Below are 20,263 nucleotides of genomic sequence, written 5' to 3' on the forward strand. Positions count from 1 at the left end.
GAAGGAAAAGTCTGCAGACTGAGATTTAAAAAAAATCCCACAAAGCTTAAAGTATACAGTTCAAAAGTTTCCGAACAGCTTGAACTCCACAAGCTTCCTCTCACCCCACTGGAAAGGGACATTCCATTAACAACAAAGCACCTCCATTAATTAGTCAAATTTCCACTAGAAATATCCCAGAATACGTTGCAAGTATTGATCAACATGAAAATCCAATACAGTAACTTAGATGGCAACACTGAAAGTTCCTGTCAGTCTCATCTTTAGTTAGTTCAGAGCCAATGAGGTCTCCTGCAGTCATCATTAGGTTCAAGATCAAACACCTTCAACCCAGGCACAAAATATAATACCATCAGCACTTGGAGAGCAATACAGAACAGCTAACCCAGCACAATGAAAGGCTTCATCTCCAGGAGTTTTCACAGTTTATTTCCAGCACCACCACTATGTTATATTTCCAGTTTAATTTCTGTTCAACAATATGCTTCACAGACTGAAATATTACACTTAACATTTGACACCAGTGTGTCCTAGCAAAGTTGATGCATTAAAAGGATTATACATTTACAGATTACTGAGCAGGTTTTCTCTGGATGTCTGCCCAAAAAAATCCTGCAAATATTCTGGCTCCAGGCTCTCTGTTACACCCAGCATTCATCTTGATAGTTTAGCGTAATCAGTTTGCATGCCACAGAATGATCCGAAGCAAGCAATGGGACTGCTTTTACCAGAGCCAAGTAGAGTTACAGAAACTGAATAAATTTTAAAAGGAAGTTAAACATCAGCTAAGTCTCCTCACAACACACTGCTGTTTATTCTGGTGCTTTGTCAATTCAGTAATCCAGCAAAACCATATATACGACTGTTATCTTGTATGTGCAAGCAAGAGATTATTAGGAGGGAAAGGAATTTAAATTGTCTGCAATAACAAACCTTGAACRTTCAGAGAAAAGAGAGAAAGGAAGAAAGAAGAAAGTTACCAGATAAATTTGGGCTGCAAAACAGAAATAGGCTTCATGTTTGCTTAGCTTATTTTTAAGCAATAGAAATTCACATGTTCTGAAGCTAGTTGGCTTTAGCAGTTTTAAGTATTGAAAACGCTGTGAGAGAAAAGAAGTCATGCAGCAGCACCGACTGCATATATGCCTCTCGAGCTGCAGAGTGAACGCTGAACTAGATTAATGTATGTTATACATACGGATGTCCGCCCCCCCCCCCCGGGCTTTTCTGCATTTCTATACTTGCTATTTCAAACTTTTAATGTTAATTTGAACTTCTTCTTCCTCGGGGGAAAAACATGAATTTTAAAAAAGTCTTTAATCACATCAGGATACCACCACACGCTCCACCAAGAACCAAGCGTTTCTTTCAAACTGGGTTGTTGGGGAGGGGGAGTATTGTTTTGCATCATCTAAGAAAGAATTATGAAACAGTTAAACTCATACACACCCTTCCTGCCTCTCTGGGAAAGGAAGAGTGCATTTATTTATATATTCCATTCAKAAAGCTATATTTGAAAGCTATTTTAAGACTGTCGATTGAAATGTTGAAGTGGCAACATTAAAGCAATTCGGACAACAGGGACTTTTCAGCCTGCTACGTTTGCAGGATGTTGCAAGTCTTTAATACATGATCAAATAATGTTGTTTTTTTTTCCCCCAAAGATTTCTGCCACAACCGATACAATTGGAATAGCAGCATTACAGGAAATACCACCACACCCAAGATTATGTACAAATTGCATACCTGTAGGATGAAATAGTCTAGTGGAGTGCTCATATGCTTTTTCACATTGTGCTGCATTTTAGACGGCTGGTCCTTGACGGAGCTCAAGTTTCTGCTTTTCAATTAGTTTTATGACCTTATCAGTTGAATTTTGACATACCTACATATTGCTTGAAAGCAGGAAATCTCTTCTAAAGGAGCTATCAGGAGGCATGAAAGAGGAATTTAAATCCTCAGCATTTGGTGATAATGTCATCCCTGGGAAAGCGATCCCTTTGTACAATCAGATGCAGTGAACCGCTCTCTTCAAACACTAAACATTTTATTCGATGCCACATCGAGTGACCGCAGCACGTCCAACGATCCTGCGGAACCACGTGATTTCTTTTGGTTCTGAAACAGCCAACAAGTCCTGATTTGACAAATTATGAGTCCCTGGTCTTACCTTCAGTTTACAAAGACACCCCAAATTCTGCTTTCATTTTSCTGTTCATTCCATCACCAGCCTTCTGCCACCTCCTTCAGTTTTCAGCATACTGCATCCACTAAATTAAAAGTAGTGTTTCRAACTCTAAATGCTAATCACCTGCTTGTACTATTGATCAGCAGCTCTTATAACTTACTACAGTTGAATGAGAAACAACCACGGGAATTAACACCAAGCTTTGTTTAGCCTTTTGGAAGCGGACGGCCTCCCCCTGCCCTTCCAGGGGTTAATTCCCCTCTACTCCAGCACCGCAATCTGAACAGCCATGCRATGCACCAGCTGGAAAGAACCCATCTATCTGAAAGGGGATGAATTCATGGGGGTTTTGGGTTCTTCCCCAAATCTGAACACTGCCCGGACCTGGCAAATACTTGCACCAATACTTCATGGACAACTTTGAGGCAGGAGTGAAGAGCCAGCACTAGCCAGAGCAGCCATGCCACCAGCAAAAGCTGCATGGAAGTACAGGCTGACACACAATAAAGACAGATCAGCCGTTCCTTTCCTTCAACACACCAAACAATAAACTGGCAGTTGTTACCCTTTCTGATCAACATGGACTCCAAGAGTTATCAGCTTCAAGGCTCCTGGACAGTCAACACTTGCGGTTGTTTAAACCTTATTTTGTTACCCAATAGCAAAAAAAAAAAAAAAAAAAAAAAGATTGGATGGCTACGTTATTTTCCTCTCAGACTGCTGTTACCCGCCACTGGTTTAAGGACAGAAGGCTTTCAAGTGTGCAGTGTTCATTCACTACCTCCAGAATGACAAACAGTTAAACAACTCCCACAAAACAGAATCTGTGGGTACAAAAAGGAGGACAAGAACCCTTGCTTGAATACTTTCCCACAAAGTACAAAAGGGTTCTTCCTATCATTTCCTCCTCCCTCCAAACTGTGCACTGAAGTTTGTTTTTAACAAAAAAGAACACAGTGAGAAGCTTATGTATTCATGGGAAAGGGTTGCAAAAGTTTACATTTTCCTAAAATGCACACTCTCATTCATTCTACAGTCTCAGAAAACAGCCAGTGTATTTTCATTCATGTTCTCAGCAATATTATTCTGGACTAGGCACAGATTTGTCAGATTGCTACCCAAAAGAACATGTAAGGAGACATTTAGAATGAAACTACTTACGAAACAGCTGCATTGTACAAGAGTTATCAGGTGTCTGAAAGCAGTTTATCAATGAGATACAGACCACAAGCATTTGTTTCCCTGAACTCATTATGCTACCAAAACCTGTGAAAGAATACTGTCCCTTACAGATGACAACATTCAAATCACAAAAGTCACCTAACCATCTATTGCCACAGATTATTTCACAGATCTCATCACTTCCTCTTCCAATAATGACCATAAATGTTATATTTTGCATATATACAGCAGGCAGGGCACCACCATTTCGTTTTAACATAAAACTACAGCAGCGATGCGCAAACAGCAGGCAGCCAGTGATTTCACATACCATTAAATAATTCAAGCTAACTGTCCAAAGGGTACTTGTAATCATGCAGTTTGACAGGTTTCAGGAAGCTGAACTCAGATTCCACTGCATATGCAAAAAAAAAGTCCCTGTGTGCTTTACAAGGTCTCTGCACTCCTATGAACCTTGTCCACTATAAATACAGGCTTTAGATATATTCTCACTTTGAGATAACTTACACAGTTGACTATTTGCAGGGCAAACGAATGCAATCAAACACTAAAGCTTCAAGGAGATTAGAGAGCTGCCAAGGTCTGAACTATATCAACAGCTTGAAGTCAGCTCATTCAATAAAGCTTTGACAGTATTACATTGGCAAAACAAACAAACCGATGGTGCTCGCATCAGACGTAGCTTCCCATGCCACTAGCTCTTTCGACTCGTGTAAGGGGAAAAGGAGCATCTGTTCAATTGCCATTTCTAGAGGGAGGATTTGATCCTCTCATTGCAGGACTATCATAGCGGAGAGCTGTTGGGCCAGCACCCAGGCTCAGTTACCACCTTTATTTCAAGACTGAATTTGCCCAGTTTTAGCTACTGCTACCCTTCCAGGCCCCCCCCCCTTTTATTTTTTTGAAGAGAAGCTGTCACGYAGGACTAAGACAAGTGTCTTAGAGAAATCAAAGTATATCATATCACTGTGTTTCAAACAATCTTGAAGCTCCATTCGAAGAAGTCTGACTGGTTTCTATGCAACACCGATGTTCAGAGGCGCTGTGTTGCTGTCCTTTATTCATGCTACTCACTGCTTCCCACATCAGCTTCTCCTTATTCCRCCTGGAACGGATCTCAGGCCACCACACTATCCCCGGCTCATCCTTTTTTTACCCRAATATACTGGAACAACTTCAGTTGTTCTCCAGTCTCCTCATGCTTTGCAGCATCCTAAAACATGCTAGAAGTCTTTAATATTTCTGGRGTGTAAACTGCTATCTCAAAAAATGTTTAACACTCTACTTACTAGAGAAAAACTCATTATCATTGTAATATGGGAAGCAGAATCCTGCTCCTCTCTAATTACAAAGGCAAGTATTCATTTAGCATGACGTAAGAGAGAGGAAATAGGCAAGTTTACCATGCCCATCTATACCCTTACCAACATTTCGTTTGTCCCACTTCATTCAAAATACTCTATCATTACACATAAATCATTGCATCAATAATTCCTCACTGACATTATTTTCCTTTATCAGCTGACTGCTTTTACTGCTATTGCCTTTTTTTGCCATAAGCTTTCCTTTATTCATACTTTCTAGTCCATCAAAAAAGGATTTTTATTTTGAACATGTACTTTACTTCTTCTCTGAAAAGAAAATCTGAGTTTGGAAAGTGCATAACAAAGCACTTCAGGCACTTCAAATGGCTTCCAACTATTTCTGTTTACATTTTTTTTCCTACCCAACCAATCAGTTCTTTGTTAAATATGGAAATACTGATTCTTCTAATGCTTTTACATATTACAAGCATGTGTGTGCGTGAGTGCATGTCACACATTCGCTTGTAATTTGGTTTAACATTTTGTTTGCACAAACTCATTGGCTTCAAGTTCATAAGATCTTAAATTAATACTAGAGAGATTCTTATCCAGCCTTCTTCCAAAAGATCCTATACACCTCCAGAAGATTTTCAAATGGCAAAAAAGTCCACATTCTACCTCCTTCTATGAGTTTCATCTTTGGGGTTCCCATCTCCCTTGTTTTTGTGCTCAAGCATTAAAAAACTAGACATTAGAGTATATCAAGAATCGTAGCATTGCCATATATACCTAAATTGCCTTTAAATTCRGTTCTGATTCAGTATCTCTTGGGTTATTAATTTTATATGCAAGAATTTCCATACTAGAGTGCTATAGATTTATGAATTGATAACAACAAACCTTTATTTTTAGAATTATCGAAAAACTGCAGGCATCAATAGCCCAGCTGGCAACTGATGAAACTTTGGTCCTATAGAAAGTAAAAGTAGTATGCTGAACAGTCATACTCTCCATGACCTATAACAAGTCATTTTACTTACTGTGTATAGAATACTTATACTTGAGAGAAGGCAGAATCTCCATTTCTATAGTTCATTAATAAGCAATTTCTATAGTTCATTAGTGAGTAAAAGGAATATAAACCAACACCTTGAAAAACTGCTCTGTGCTTAGTAATAAACTCCTCCTATTCCTCTCCAGGGTTAAGGCAAATATGCACAGTACAAGTGTTTTAGATTTGCATTTCATGAATGTAACACTAGTGGGGCAGAACAAAAATCAGTTTTCTTCTTTCATGAAAGAATTAAGCTCTTCCAAGTTCTAATTTCGCTACAGAACCAATCACTTCTCTATCGGATTTTGGACAATATTTTAAGCGCTTGGGAACTCACAAGTGCACAAAATTGTGCTTTTCTTTCCTTTGGAAACCACAGAGCCTAGCAAAACACATAACCTACATAATACATCATACTTTATTTCATAAAGACTTTCATTCAGGGCTCTGAGCAATCGCCAGGACAAGAGGATTAAACCTTAGAGTATCCCTGGGAAGAACAGAAGTGTTGGATACAGATCTCCAGGCAATAACAGCACCAGGCATGACTATTAGACCAYTTCCAGTTGTCCACACATGCCCATAAGAAATTAAAAAAAAAAAATTTTTTAGTCTTCTTTATAAAAATCCTCCATGTTTCTTTCCTAAAAATCTCCCAATTACACTGTATATGGATTCACTCAAGCCCACAGTGCAATGAAGTGATACTTGAGCAGTGGAGATACCAAGAACTTCCACCCACACTATCCACAGAGAGCCAGATATTTAGTGGAAGAGGATCATCAGAACAAAACCGCCTGCCAGTTTCTGAAGTGGTGAGAACAGGTACAACTCCACTGACTTCAGCAGAAATACGCCTGTTTTGGCTGATGGTAAACTTGACCAGAGCTCCGCATGCAGGCTCCGTATCCAAATAAAGGCTTATTTGTTTTAGAAGGCCTATCATCAAATGCATCTCACAGTTGCAAAGTCAAATCGCCCTTCACTGTAAATGAACACACACAGATACACTTCTCCTTTTCTTCYCCTTAAATGCACCAAGCCAACAGAATCATGGCAGATAACAAGTAACACACTAAGCAATCTAGCTGCTTTGAGAAAGAGATTTATGGCATATTGTGGTTTTAAAATTGCCCATCTATACCAGCTGACCCAGTCAATTTTTCTTCTACCATTTCCTAGCAGTATTAATTATTATTTTAACATATTCTAATAATAAATTCTCATCTCCCCATCTCTTAGAAATAATATTTCTGCTTTTAATGCTCCTCTGAATCCTTAATCTCATCTTCAGGAACATTATCCCTTCCATTAAAATGATGTGTGTGTATATACACACAAATAGTCATTCAATCATTCATTATAACTTTAAATTTATTATTCTAGAGACAGTCCAGAAAGGCTCTTTATGTAGCTGAAATTCTCAGGTAAAGCAGTTTCTTGACAGTACAATACAACAAGGCCCGTTTGATGAAGCATCTAAAAAGCTGAAGTCATTTACTTTCATAACACTGGTTAACACTGGAAGTCTCATTGAGATCAATTTTAATCTGCCATTTATTACTACTTCAAGAACTCTACACGCCTCCAAGAGAATCTACAGTAAACCCTTGCCCTTTTTATCTCCTTCATACCTGAGATCACAAAACTAAATATAAGTCACAAGCTTTAAGACGATATTGCTTTCCTGTTGACTCAGATTGCTTCCAAGCAGCTTTGCACACAAAGGTATCGCTGCGTTACATCACACGGACCTTTTCAACTTGCAGTAAAAGGCAGCGATAATGCATACAAAACAGCTGGAGAAGAGGTTTCATTTCAGCAAGACATTTTGGCGATCCCCTTTAGAGGAAAACCTTTGTCTTCCTGTTAATGGATTGCTACCATAAATGTTTCATGAGCGTAATGTTTTATGTGGGTGCTAAGTAAGGAAAAGACAAAAAATACCTGCTACTTCCAGTAAAATAACCGAACCCTGAGCCATTGAATAAAAATACTCAGAACAAACGTCTGCACATCCATAGATGCACTATAAAATAGAGTTTCACTGATCAAGCAGAACATTACTGGGCTACACTTGAGAATTCCATCTTATTAATGCAGCATTATCAAAATATTTTACAATCGAGCTGTAGCAGTGCAGTCCTCCACTGAGTTATAGGAGACYGAAGACAGAAGAAAAACCATATCAAAATGCAAGAAACCTCACAGGAGTTCTGCACAAGCAAATTTGATTTAAAGGACACCTCTTTTCCTTTGCAGTGTGTTAAAGAGCATTTGTGATGTACATGTCGCAAATTATCAGACCAGCAGATGCATATTTTGCCAAAACAGAAGGCAAATGCCAAATAGTACATTCATCTACATTGCTTCGGAAAAAAACAAAAAACACACTTTTTTTGAGAATACTCCTACTTGTTTAGTGAGAAACCAACATTTTCACCACTTTGGCTCCAATTCAAGAACATACCTAAAGAATGCACAAAGTTAAGTTCATGTTTAAGTATGTTCCTGAATTAAAGCCAAAGTGGTGAAAACGGCCTGTTGAGCCAATGTACAAGCTTAGAACAGAGCATTAAAGCRAGCGTATCGAGTCTTGCAATGTAACATGCCCAGGTAGACAAGCACAGAGTAGAAACATGAGACTTGAAAACATGAAGTATGAGTCTCTACTACATTAGCTAAGAGCTCCTGCTCCATCAGTCAACAACGTAATGGTTTTATCCACCTTTATATGGCTGTTCCTTGAGTACAAAGTCAAAATGCCACATGGACTAGCTGTAGGTTTGTAATCTGACAGCTCTCATGGTTTCCAGCAAATGCCTGCAAATACACCACTCCTAAAGATACACCCACGAAGCATGTGTCAAATAGGTCAGATGCCAGCAGCTGTAAAGCCTTCTGCAACACTCACTACCTTGGGGTGAAACTTCGAAATATTTTGGGGGGGTCCATTCCCCTGCCTCCAAAGGGTATGTTCATTGAGAGTGCCAATTAAATCGCAGCCCAGATAATCCCAGACCACTGCTTTGCTAATGCAAATTACTGTATAACGAAGAACCAACCGTTYAGCAGCCAACCCTAAACAGCTCTGAAACGTGGACTCCCACTAAGGTTTCTGCAGAGTTAAGTCAGCTGTAGTTGTTCTGTACAAGGGAAAGAAGACTACCTCAGCCCGACATCACATACGGGCAAAGAGAAACACGGGGTGTCCAAGGCAGAGGAAAGCCCTGCACAGAGGACTGATGCACTTGCACCAAGTTACACCTTAGGAAGCACACCCGTTTGACAGCAGTTCTTAAGCAAGATGAAACGGTCTTCAAGCTTCATAGGGCATAGCGCTGAAACAAATCTTATTTTATAGTCTGGATTAGGTTTAATCTATTGTGTTCCTCATGGATGATTCTAGGCATGGAAATGACTGCTGTGATACCTAGACTAAGAAATCAACAGCAGCAGCTTTCACCCCCAAAAGTTATTCATGAATTACTGAGACCATCATGCAAATCTATAAAATAATTCTTAAACTGAATCACTAAAAAATTGGTCAAAAAGAAAGCATAAAATATCAATAAATTACATGTATGAATGCATTAGACAAAAAAGATGAAGTCACTTACAGAAATACACTCCATTGGAATTGATATACAAGATTAAAATGATGTAATAATATTTTTAAAGTAACCAATGGCAAATCCAGTTTTACTTTAAAATTTGAGGGGGGGGGGATATTTTGCAGTCTCATAGTCAAAACAAAGTTCATTGATTCTTTCAGCACTTATCTTTTAAGCATTCTTAGAGACAGGCCCAGCACAGATTCGCTAGAACCAAACATGTCTTCTGCTAACGATAAAGCAACAGGCATATACTGTTATTTTCAGCTTTTTCTTCATCATTGTGCAAAACAGACCAAAAATGGAACAGGGGAAGAAACTGTAATCCTTCAAAGGAAGGAGACAGAGCAAAGTACTGTCCCTTAAAGCTAGTYATACTGAAGCACCCCTTGAGGGCTCCAGAGGGGCCTGCGGTATGGGGAGAGAAACAGTCTCTGCCCCAAACAGTTCCCACARACAGGATGTCAGGACGTCAGGCAAACTCAGCCTACGTTAGTCCCAGGCGCTTACGGAACAACTGTGTGGCTTCCAAATGCTGATATTTAAACAAATGAAACCCAACCCATGACCTCYGAGCAGCCCGACTCTTTCTGCCTATAACTTATCAGGATAGCAAAGCCAATTAAAATAAACAGACTTATGATGCTTGCAGCCTTTCTGCATCAGGACCATTCATGGAATGCTTAAAAACAAACAAAACAAACAAAAAAAAACCACACACACAAAAAAGCAGTAAGGCCTGTGGCCAGCATAGCTGAAGTTACACTGCAGGAAATACTGAAGCTATTCTGCTCACAATAGTGGTTTCCTGCAGAGCACTCGCATTGCTTTAGGTGYCTGCGCTCCCCCAGGAAGGCCCCACAAAAATTGCATCACAACTGGGCTTCAGAGCATTAAATTAAGTTCTTTTTCAGAAAGCTCACGCTTTCATCAGCAAACAGGGGCAATATTAACTACAGGTATATCAGTGCTGTTCCCCGCTCCACCCTCTTCCTTTAATACAGCTTGAGAGCAGATTCCTTTACATAGGCATGTGTTTCAGCCTCTGCATCAGTACCACTGGCTGTATCGATTTAAAATGGAAAAACTTATAATAATGAATATATTTATAGAACCAGAAGCACCCTTCCTATACTCTGTAATTACTTCTACTCATACTTTTAAATTATGTAATGTTTAACATGGGTTACATGCCAGTTAAATGGAAATGCAGTTTATGAGCGTGATATTCACTGGTTTAAAGAAAAAAAAGCCTCCGAGCCACTAAGACCTTTCGCTGTCACTGGKTTGTTTTGACCATATGAGCACTAGCACATCACTCTTCCCTCACTTTCATAGGAAGGAAGAGCGAGCTCCACTGAAATCAGCAACATAAAAGTTACCATAAGGCACATAAAGCTCAATTCAGGATATACGGCGCAATTCTACAGTCCCACAGCAGCCCAAATTACAAATTCAGCCTGCAGATGTGGCAGTGTTTTCCTTCTTGGATAGGGGGGTAGATGAGTTGCAGCTTACAGGAATACCTGCATCGAGCACAGCATCTCCATGTACTGCACGCCAGCCTGACCTGACTTGCACTGCAAACTCTTCAGGGCAAGGTCCTTGCTTACCCAGCCATCGTGTGAGGTGCCTCCTATGTCTGCTGTACTGCATAAAGAATCCGAGATTGACACAACAAATTCACACATTTTTTAGAATTTATGTCCTGGTATATTTTCATTATTTGTTAAGTCTCACAGAGAAGCACTACCCCTGACCATTTCTTCCCCCCTTAGGAAAATAAATCACAGCATCCCTTCCTTCACCTAACGAAGCCTGTGGGAACAGGCTCCAGCTCAGACTTTGCATACCTATTATTTGCCATTAGCTATTAACTCCTACTCACAGAGTGAATCTACRCTACTTTCACAGTCACCTGCATAAATAGGTTTTGTCAAACCACAAAGTTGCAGAAAAAAAATGAATGAATGACCATTGCAAATCCATTTAGGCTACATCATTATCATTTCAGACTACCAYCAAATCCCATTTTCCCTTTGCAAATTCAATTCCCATCAATAGCCCCATACATCAGTGGCTGCTCATGTTTGTGGCCTCATTTTTTACATTAAAAAAATTGAAAGATTACTGCCAGTGTATAATAGGCAAACTACATTTTCAATTCCCAACACATGTGCTTCAGGGAAAAAAAAACACAAGGTAAGGGGAAGAAATGCAAATGAAGGCACTGCTATCAGCTGTATATTACCCTAGTGGCATTACCATACTTCATATCTCTGGTTGCGTACTTCAGAGGAAAAAACCCTCACTGTGCTGTCATTCAAGAAAATTCTTTTATCATTTTACTGAATATTAGTTTACTTCTTAGTTTTCTATGCCATTTACCCATTGGGCAACAAAATTAAGCTATTTCTTTCTGCATATACACTTTTTATTTTCTTTGGCAAAATTTTTCCAAGACCAAAATAGGTAACACGAGTCAGATTTCTGGCAAGAGAGAAGGGGGCAGGGGGGGAAGCAAAGGGGAAAAAAAAGAGCCTTTATAAGGTTACACAGCTCTTTAGTATGCCAAAGCTTCTTTTCCTCCTGCTCCGCAGAGCGTCACAAAGCAGTAGAATTTGCAGGAACCCAAACTCTAGACTTCTCAGAAGAAAATTCTAGTGCATCTTCATTAGAGCTTACGCTACCGGCTAGCCAGCGCGCTCTGTAACTTGSACTAAATTCCTGCAGCCGTGCTGCAAGGATAACTCGGGCGCGCCGGCCTCGCAGACGCTCCTCTCATCTGCTCCGCGCTGCAACGCAACGCGGCGGCTCTGCCGGGAGCGGGAGCAGTCAGGTAATCCCTGCCAATCACTCGAGGGTCCCTTCTCACGCCACCACACAGAAGATTCAGACAAGTCCAATTAGCGCTAATTGTCRTTGGCTCAGAGTCCCTCTGCAGCCAGAGATGACAGAGGCTTCATACGCAGCTCTTCACATAAGTGGCCAAGCTAATTTTGTTCACTTCAAAATCCCTTCTGGACACAAAGCTCTGAGCTTGGTAAATAAGTTGAAATAAGTTGCCCAATCTTTCAAGCKGCAGAAGGAGCCTCTGTTTCTAAGGTTTCTCTAAAAATATTTGCCTTTACCTCAGGCAGCATCCCTGTCTAAATAGGAATTTTTTGTGTGTGTGTGTGTGGGGGGGGGGGGTGTCATGCTGCATTTCCATAAACAGAAGACAATAAATCTTAAGAGACTTGGATAAATTTTTAAACAAGAAAAGCCATAAAGCCTGTACGGAGAAGCCGGGTGCCACCCCACAGTGCCCTGCACTCTGACCCTACTCATGGGGCCCAGTGACTTTCTCCGGCAGCGGCCGCAGCCAAGCCTGCTCCTACCGGCTGCGCCCAAAATCCCCTTGGGGTACGGCTGAACAGCAGGGCTCCCTCCGCGCAGGCCTGGAGTCGTCTCCCTCCAGCATCACCGCCTTCCTCCCTCGCGGACCCTTCCCAGACCGGCTCCTCTAAGGAGCCCCGGGATCCCTAGCCTGCATGGGATGGGGCTGTCATCCCCCCCGCGCAGGTGCAGGTCTCCTCGGCACCGTCGGCAGCCGCCCGCAGCTTCCCGCTGGTTAACCACACTCAGAACACAACAAACCAGCAAAACCTTGCAACAAACCCAGCTTCTGATCCAGGTCACTTTGGGACTGTCATATCCATCAATGGGGAACTTTAGGGACAACAATCGTTTGGTGCAAAACACGTTGTTTTTCTCCAGTGAAGGATTTCCACCACCTGTGAAACCCACAATGAAAGACATGAACATGATAAAGACATTTTGGGAATAGTGTTTTTACACTGCAATTTCACACCAATTCTGCAAACACAGAAGTCTATCCACCAAAGACACTCAACTCCATCTAGGCAAACGCACCCCTTCATGTTACTGATGCAACTCAGACAAACTATGTATGTGTGTGTTTGCTGGCAACGTCTCATGCATTAATCACACTATGCTTCAATATGCACATCTGCAAAATAGTGTCTACAGTGCTACAAGCTTACAAACAAAAAAACCCCAAAAGTTAAGTTTTAACAATTAATTAAAACCGTTCCCATCACCTCAATTTCCATCTGCAATTATAATCATTTCCCATTTAAAGAATCTACCACATTTTATTCTTAATTAAAAATGACATCCTTGCAATGAAGTGCAATATGAATTAACAATTCAAATGTTATCTATGCAAATTTGTTAGTCCTTTGATTTTCCCCCCCCCCTTTATGCAAAGTCATGTGTGGGTTTATTTTTATTAAGCTTGTATAACTTTACTCAGTGTCTTCTGCTCTGAACGTTGTACACAGTATTTCAAACCAAGGACTTAGAAATAAGTCAAAAATGGTGCAATTTCTTTTTAAGTCTCATACCATTCAAGAATCAATATATCCATGAAGAAGTATTTTTCCTAAATAGTTTAAAAAAAAATCTGTGCAATTGGAAGACTTAAAGACACTTAACCTTTCCAAAGGATTTAATGACAGCCATTTCATCAGACCCTGCTGTGTAAAGTCAATGGAGAAATTATCAGCGCAATACAATAAAAATCCAATTTCAAATCAGCTTTGGCTACACCTAGAATACTAGTGACTGGGCTTCTTGACACAACTCTGTGCCCTGGACCTTCCCAGGGGCAATACTTGCCCAATTTAATTTTGCCTCCCTCTGCACTGTTTTGAGCTTTCATCCCAGATGTGGCATTGCTCTGGCCAGATGAAGGGGGGAGAAGTCTCATCTCAGATTCCCTAGTGAACAGGCACACGGTATCAACCATGGTATCAACCCCTTAGAAACACACATCACTGCCTGCATTTTGTGCTGATTTGAAAGGAGTTCAGCAATAAACTCAAGTTTAAAACCCATTTAATAAGCAAGTGTTGTTAGACTAATATATTCATAATTACGTGTACACTTCACCAAAACTGATTACTTCCTTACCCAAAGCTACTTGTCTGTCCCATTCCAACAGGAGACAGACCTTCAGAAAAGGAACAGCTGAAACAGTACTGTATGTATATGATCCTAGAAGATTTTCCTCAATAAGTATTAGCTAGCTCGTGACAAAAGGATGCTGGAGAGTGCTGCAATCTGATTTCCTTGCCAAAAAAGGGCATCTTGCACCTGGGAAGAGCTAAGGCATCATCCAGTAAGTTTTCTTCTGCCAAAGGATACCAAAACGAGGTTTCTCAGAGTGGTGATTAGCTGGGCGTAGTTAATAAGGAAGCAAGCAAAGGCGGCCAGCTGCTTCACAGATAAGATCCATACAGAGATTATCATTACAGACCTGAAGGTGAATTCTTCTAGGTCTAGAGGGCAGCGCAATGGCTCTAAACTGAGCATATACTTACGAGGCAATTAGATGTGTCAGTATGAAGTACAAGAAGAACGCAATGTATCAGAAGATCTGCAGTTTACCAAATTATAAGGACATATCTTGAAGTCAAATTACACAAACACAATTACACAAATTACACTATAACCTTCAAAGGAAAAGGTCTTCACTGTATTCCAAAAACCTCATTGTGTTTTATTAACAAATCCTGGCAAGACAAAGTTTGAAGTCATGCATTTATTTGACTGGCTAGTTTATAAACTCTTTATTCAATGATCTTCCTCTGTCATAATCTCCTTATCTAATTTAAACAAAGTGCATTCTCTTGCTACACAAGTTTAATCTTCATTTAAGTTGCTATACCCTGTGCACAAAGGAATATGCCAATTCAACTCCCCAGCTAATACATTCTTCTCTGCTATTCGGGAGCAAGAAATAGCTTGTTTATACATCCCAATAAGGTGGTTGCTTTTTTCCTTCTCTTACAAGAAGACCAGATGGCAGCAAGCCCCACATTGCATACCTGGGAGAAGTCACAGAAAGCTTTTACACAAATACTAACTCTTTTCCCTCTTTCTTTTCCAACCTGCAAAGACTGCTTGGGATTAAGGCAATCAAGAAAAAGCACTAAAATGTTCGAAAATAGTTCCCTGGCACTATATTCTCTGTATACTTCTCATTCTTCTAGAGCAGGCTGGAAAAAGGACGTGAGCACACAATGCACTAATTTAAAGGATGCAGCAGCAAGCACGTATGAAGTCTCTCTCTCCCCCTCCAATTATGTCACTTGTCCTCTGCTAACTCTCATCCACGTTAAAAAAAAAAAAAAAAAAAAAAGGAAAAAAAATCCAGCCAGCCAGCACTGTAATTGGAGGAGCTTTAAATAGATAATTTAACCTTGGGAGAATGTTCATTTTCACTGAGCATCTCTTCAACCTATAGAAGAGAACCCCTTTCATTTGGGCATGCCTTTCTTTAATTGCGACAGCACTGTGAGATAATTCGCTTCAAATTGATCAACCCAGGGGCAGCATGAATACCCAAATATTTAACAGACAATGATACCTTTTTAAATGAAAACTCAGGCTTGCAAAGATGGTTGCTGCATGATTAACAGCATAGCAATGCCATCACACATGGATATTTTGTTTTACACACCAAAGAACTGGTTTTCAGAAACTATTTGGTTGGTGAACCATTTCTGAGCTCCTGTCTCTGCCATTGCACAAAAGTAGTTTACAGGCTCCTGTCCTCTCTCAGGAGAGAGCCATCTTATTAAAGAGAAGTGGACAGACTACTGCCTGTTTGTCCTCTTTGAAGGCTACAGAAATTCCACCAGCTCAGTGTCAACATTGACACCATGATTATGAAGTTCAAGAGCAAATCAGATTTATCCTGAAGCCAGCCCTAAGAAATCTTGAAGGATGAAGGACTAGCTGTAATGAATTTTAGGTCAGAGACATGAAAATTCAGATAATCCTTAGGAAAGACTTGTTCTTTTTCCTGAAGTCTAGAGTGGACAGGCACCTCCCAGAGGAATTCAAAGCCACCAAGAAAAACAAAACAAAACAAAACAGAAAAACAACTCCTCTGGGGATTATACACAGTCTCTTCCTCAGTATCAATGTACACAACAGAATCAGCACTGAGTCAGACTAATGTAAGGACTCTTAAGGATGTCTGCTAGACCAGTGAACACTGCCCGCACACAGAGAATGAGCCCTCGCAAGCAACTGGGACCCACTCAAACAGATCAATCTTTTACTGCGCAGCATACACTTGTCCTTGTCTTCATGCCCGAGGAAAGAAGCCAGCTGTGCTGGTACCTGCATGTTTAATTCCCAGGCCAAGAACACTGTTTGGCAGCTTAACTTCACCAGTGGCATGGCAATGCACCACAGTCTCCAACTCCCAACCACAAAAGTGCTCCTCCCTCCCAAGATGCAAAGAGCTCCAGATAACCTGGCTGCTCTGCCACTTTTTGCCTCTTCTTTGTCTATACAGGGACTAGTTAAAGCAGGAGCAAGTCTTGCCATTGGATACCCAAATTCAGCTGAACCCACCTAAAGGCAGCCCAAGAGTTTACCTTCTGCTTTGCCACAACAGTGAAAGGCCACCCTGCCTTCATCAGGCTGGTGAAGTCAGCCTTGATCACCTATGCCTGAGCATGCAACTGTTCATCCTTGTGCAAGGTGTCTTAAAAGTATCATTAGCAGCTTCACCAGCACCCTGCTGAGTCAGTGGGTGGAAGTAAAATAGCCTCAAGAGCTTCTTGTTCAACTGCACATCTTCAGTAATCCAAGCTCCCATATTAGCCAAATCAAAATCCTCAAGCATTCGAACAGCTGGGAAAACTCCATAAGAGATTCACAGTCCACCTCTGACTGAAGCAATTAGTGTCTCTGAATGCAATGAAAACAACCGGACACACCTTCCTTAGTATCTCCTCTCCCACTGCAGTGTTTTAAGCATCACAAAACCCAGAAACTTAAGGGGCCAGGACCAACTGAGTGCTTTGGTACATTGTGATGAGTATGGTCCAAAATATTCAAGTCCAAAGAGATTTAAATGCCTCTCACAATCAGGAATGATTTTGTTCTAAGGAGAACAGGAAGAGTTCATTTTGCCAGTCACAGGTGAGACGTGTTCACACTGGCCTTCGTCACAAGGAAGACAGGGGATCAGATTCAGTCTTTCTGTAGCTGTTGGATCCAATGCCACTAACAAAAATTAGAGCAGTTCAACCTGGTTCAACATCCTGGAAGTGATGCAAATGCAGACCGTCATCCAAGAAGTGCTGCTTATACACAAGCCAATATAAGAAGGCATTTTTAGCACATTTGTCTAGCTTTTCCATTTCAAAAATAGCTATGGCCCAGTCCATCGCTGCCCTTCTCAGGGTTGCTGGAACATCGCAGAACACAGGGTCTTTAGGTACAACACAAACGATAGCTCTCAAAATTTTAAATTTTCTCAGAGTAAGGTTCAAACCAGGACACCAGAAAGAATCCCAGACTCACTACTACAACACACACACCAGGTTTTTCTCAGAACTATCATCAGACTTCCTCAATTGTTTTATAAATGGGACAAATCACCTACCATCTGGTATATTACAGCATGCAACTGCTCTATTTTCTGGGTTTCAAACCCCTCTGCATGGCATGGGATAGAAAGCAGTGGAAATGGGGAAGATGCAGTATGGAGAAAAATAGCTAAAGTTATGTTAAAATGCATTCTAAAATTAAACTGATTTTTTGTAAACCAATATGTATTTTACAGACTGAAAAGGTAATAGAAACTGTGGTAACAGCCTTCTTACCCACTATATATTTTCTTTAGTGTTTTAACATGGCACATAGACAGGAAGAGGGAGCAATCTCTGACTGCAAACATGATTGTACAAACAGCCTGCTTCTTCACTGGTTTACTTATTGAGCAAAAATGTGTCTATAGGCATTAGTGTTTGAAAACAAGCAATCTCCACACATTTCCCCTCAATGACACAAACTGCCCAAACTGCTGAAACAACATGTAAACAATAAAACCGTCAACAGCATTGTAGCTTTCCAGGGAAGAAACTGCAATGAAGTATCACTGCCCTTTATCAACATATCCTGTAGTTGATAGTTTTTTCTTGTCAACATTGCAATAAATCAGTCACTAATCAGATTTCATTTGATGTTGCGCCACCAGACTTAAGGCAGAAGTAACCACTGAATTCAACAGGGAGGCTTTTTTCCCAGACCAAAACCAACAGTCCTGCATAAATTATCTGTTACTATAACATAGTCTTTCTCCACAACATTTCAACTTTCATGCAAAATTAATAGGTGCTAATGATTTTTATACATACAACACTGTCTCCAAAGTTTGCCAAAAAGTATTAGCTCAACATAGTTAAGCTAGAGGAATCACAAGGCCATCGAACTTCAACATCACTTCAAAAGATTTTTCCTACATTAGAAACCTGTCTCAGCTGTTCTTTGGACAAGACTCCTCCAAAAAAATCTCATTTTGCAATTTTATCTATAAGCATAGATTCAAACACATTATGAATCCCCAATGTGAAGTCAGTTCTACTCTACTACAACATTTGTTGAATATTTCTTCTAACTCACCAACTAACTGCTTTGCTAATAGAAAAAACCCATTCAGGTATATAATTCCTAAACTAAACTATTATTATGCGAGGTCTTAAACTGGATAATATTCATAAACATATATATATATAATATATATATAAACATAGTAAGTTGAATGCAGAACAGCGCCTCAAAAGTGCTCAATAGCCAGACAGAGCAGAAGACTGAGCCTAGAACATCAGAGCATCCTCTGCTGCAAGGGCAAAACACAGATGCCTATTCAGGGGATGATCTGAAATCAGATCCCAATGTTAACATCAGCACTCTGACTGCTCAGCAATGGTGGTCACATGGAAGAACATCACCGCAAGGAAGCAGGACTTTTCCCCCTCTTCACACCAAAGGAGATGGAGAGCACAGAAGAGTCATTTGTATTCCCACGTTAGCCCCCCATAAGCCCAAACAGCCTCCTCATTCACACTGTCAACCTGCGCTCTCACTATCATCTGGAGCAAGACCCTTGCATGCCAGTTAGAAAATTCAGGTGGAGGGAAACAGAAGAGGACCCAGGAACCTTGTGCATTCAGGCACTGTGGACTCCTGTTTGAAGGCCAGCTAAGGCCTGGATGACAAATGCTGCCTAAATGTAAGGGCCCAGCTACTCCAGAGAGGGACGGGACAAGTAAAGGGGACGCCAGCCTGGACAGGAGCGTTCACACAGACAAGAGGCAAACCCCTCCAGCATGGGCAGCACAGGGCTCAGGAAGGCAGCACCTCACCTCCCTCTGGATTTAGCTTCTGCAGCAAGGAAGGTGGCTCAGGAACTCACAGGGCAAAGGCTACCAGAATAACCATGACAGCCAGCAACTGCCAGAACAACTAATCAGTGGAAGATAGTTGAGAGGAACAAGCACAGTAATGGCAAAGCAGCTTTCTGAATGTATTGATAGTCCTGAGTAACAGCTGCTTCTTCAGCCTAAGCTTACTCTGAAGAAATGCTACAAATATCACACAACGAATTTGGCAGTACCAAAGTGCCATCCTGGAAGGCAGGACAGCTGAGTCGCATAACAAGACACAAACAGGTAAGCAGGCCTCTCAAAGCACATATGTAAGGACAGGAAGGGCTCAAGCAGCAGAACAGCCCCAGCTTTCTCCACTTTACTTGCAAGCATGAGAACCATCAGAAGGGTCCAATTTTTGTTGACGCTACTTGTAATGGTCACAGCAGAAGTCACTGAAAGGAACCAAGGGAAGCACTGAACAACTCATCAACCCTCCAGGGCAGACAAGTCAGTGCTACTGGCTTTGATCCTTTATTTCACTCAGTATTATATGGTCCAGAGAGCAAATGAAAACAGAAGTGGTGTTAGCCAGAAGAATGCATTTTATTTCCAGCTTATCAAGAAAGACTACTCTCAGTAAGAGCCCATAAGCTTCAACATTATTTACAATGGATAACAAC

This window comes from Apteryx rowi, unplaced genomic scaffold (genome assembly GCF_003343035.1).
Source record: "Apteryx rowi isolate R43461 unplaced genomic scaffold, aptRow1 scaffold_75, whole genome shotgun sequence".
NCBI classification, from domain to species: domain Eukaryota; kingdom Metazoa; phylum Chordata; class Aves; order Apterygiformes; family Apterygidae; genus Apteryx; species Apteryx rowi.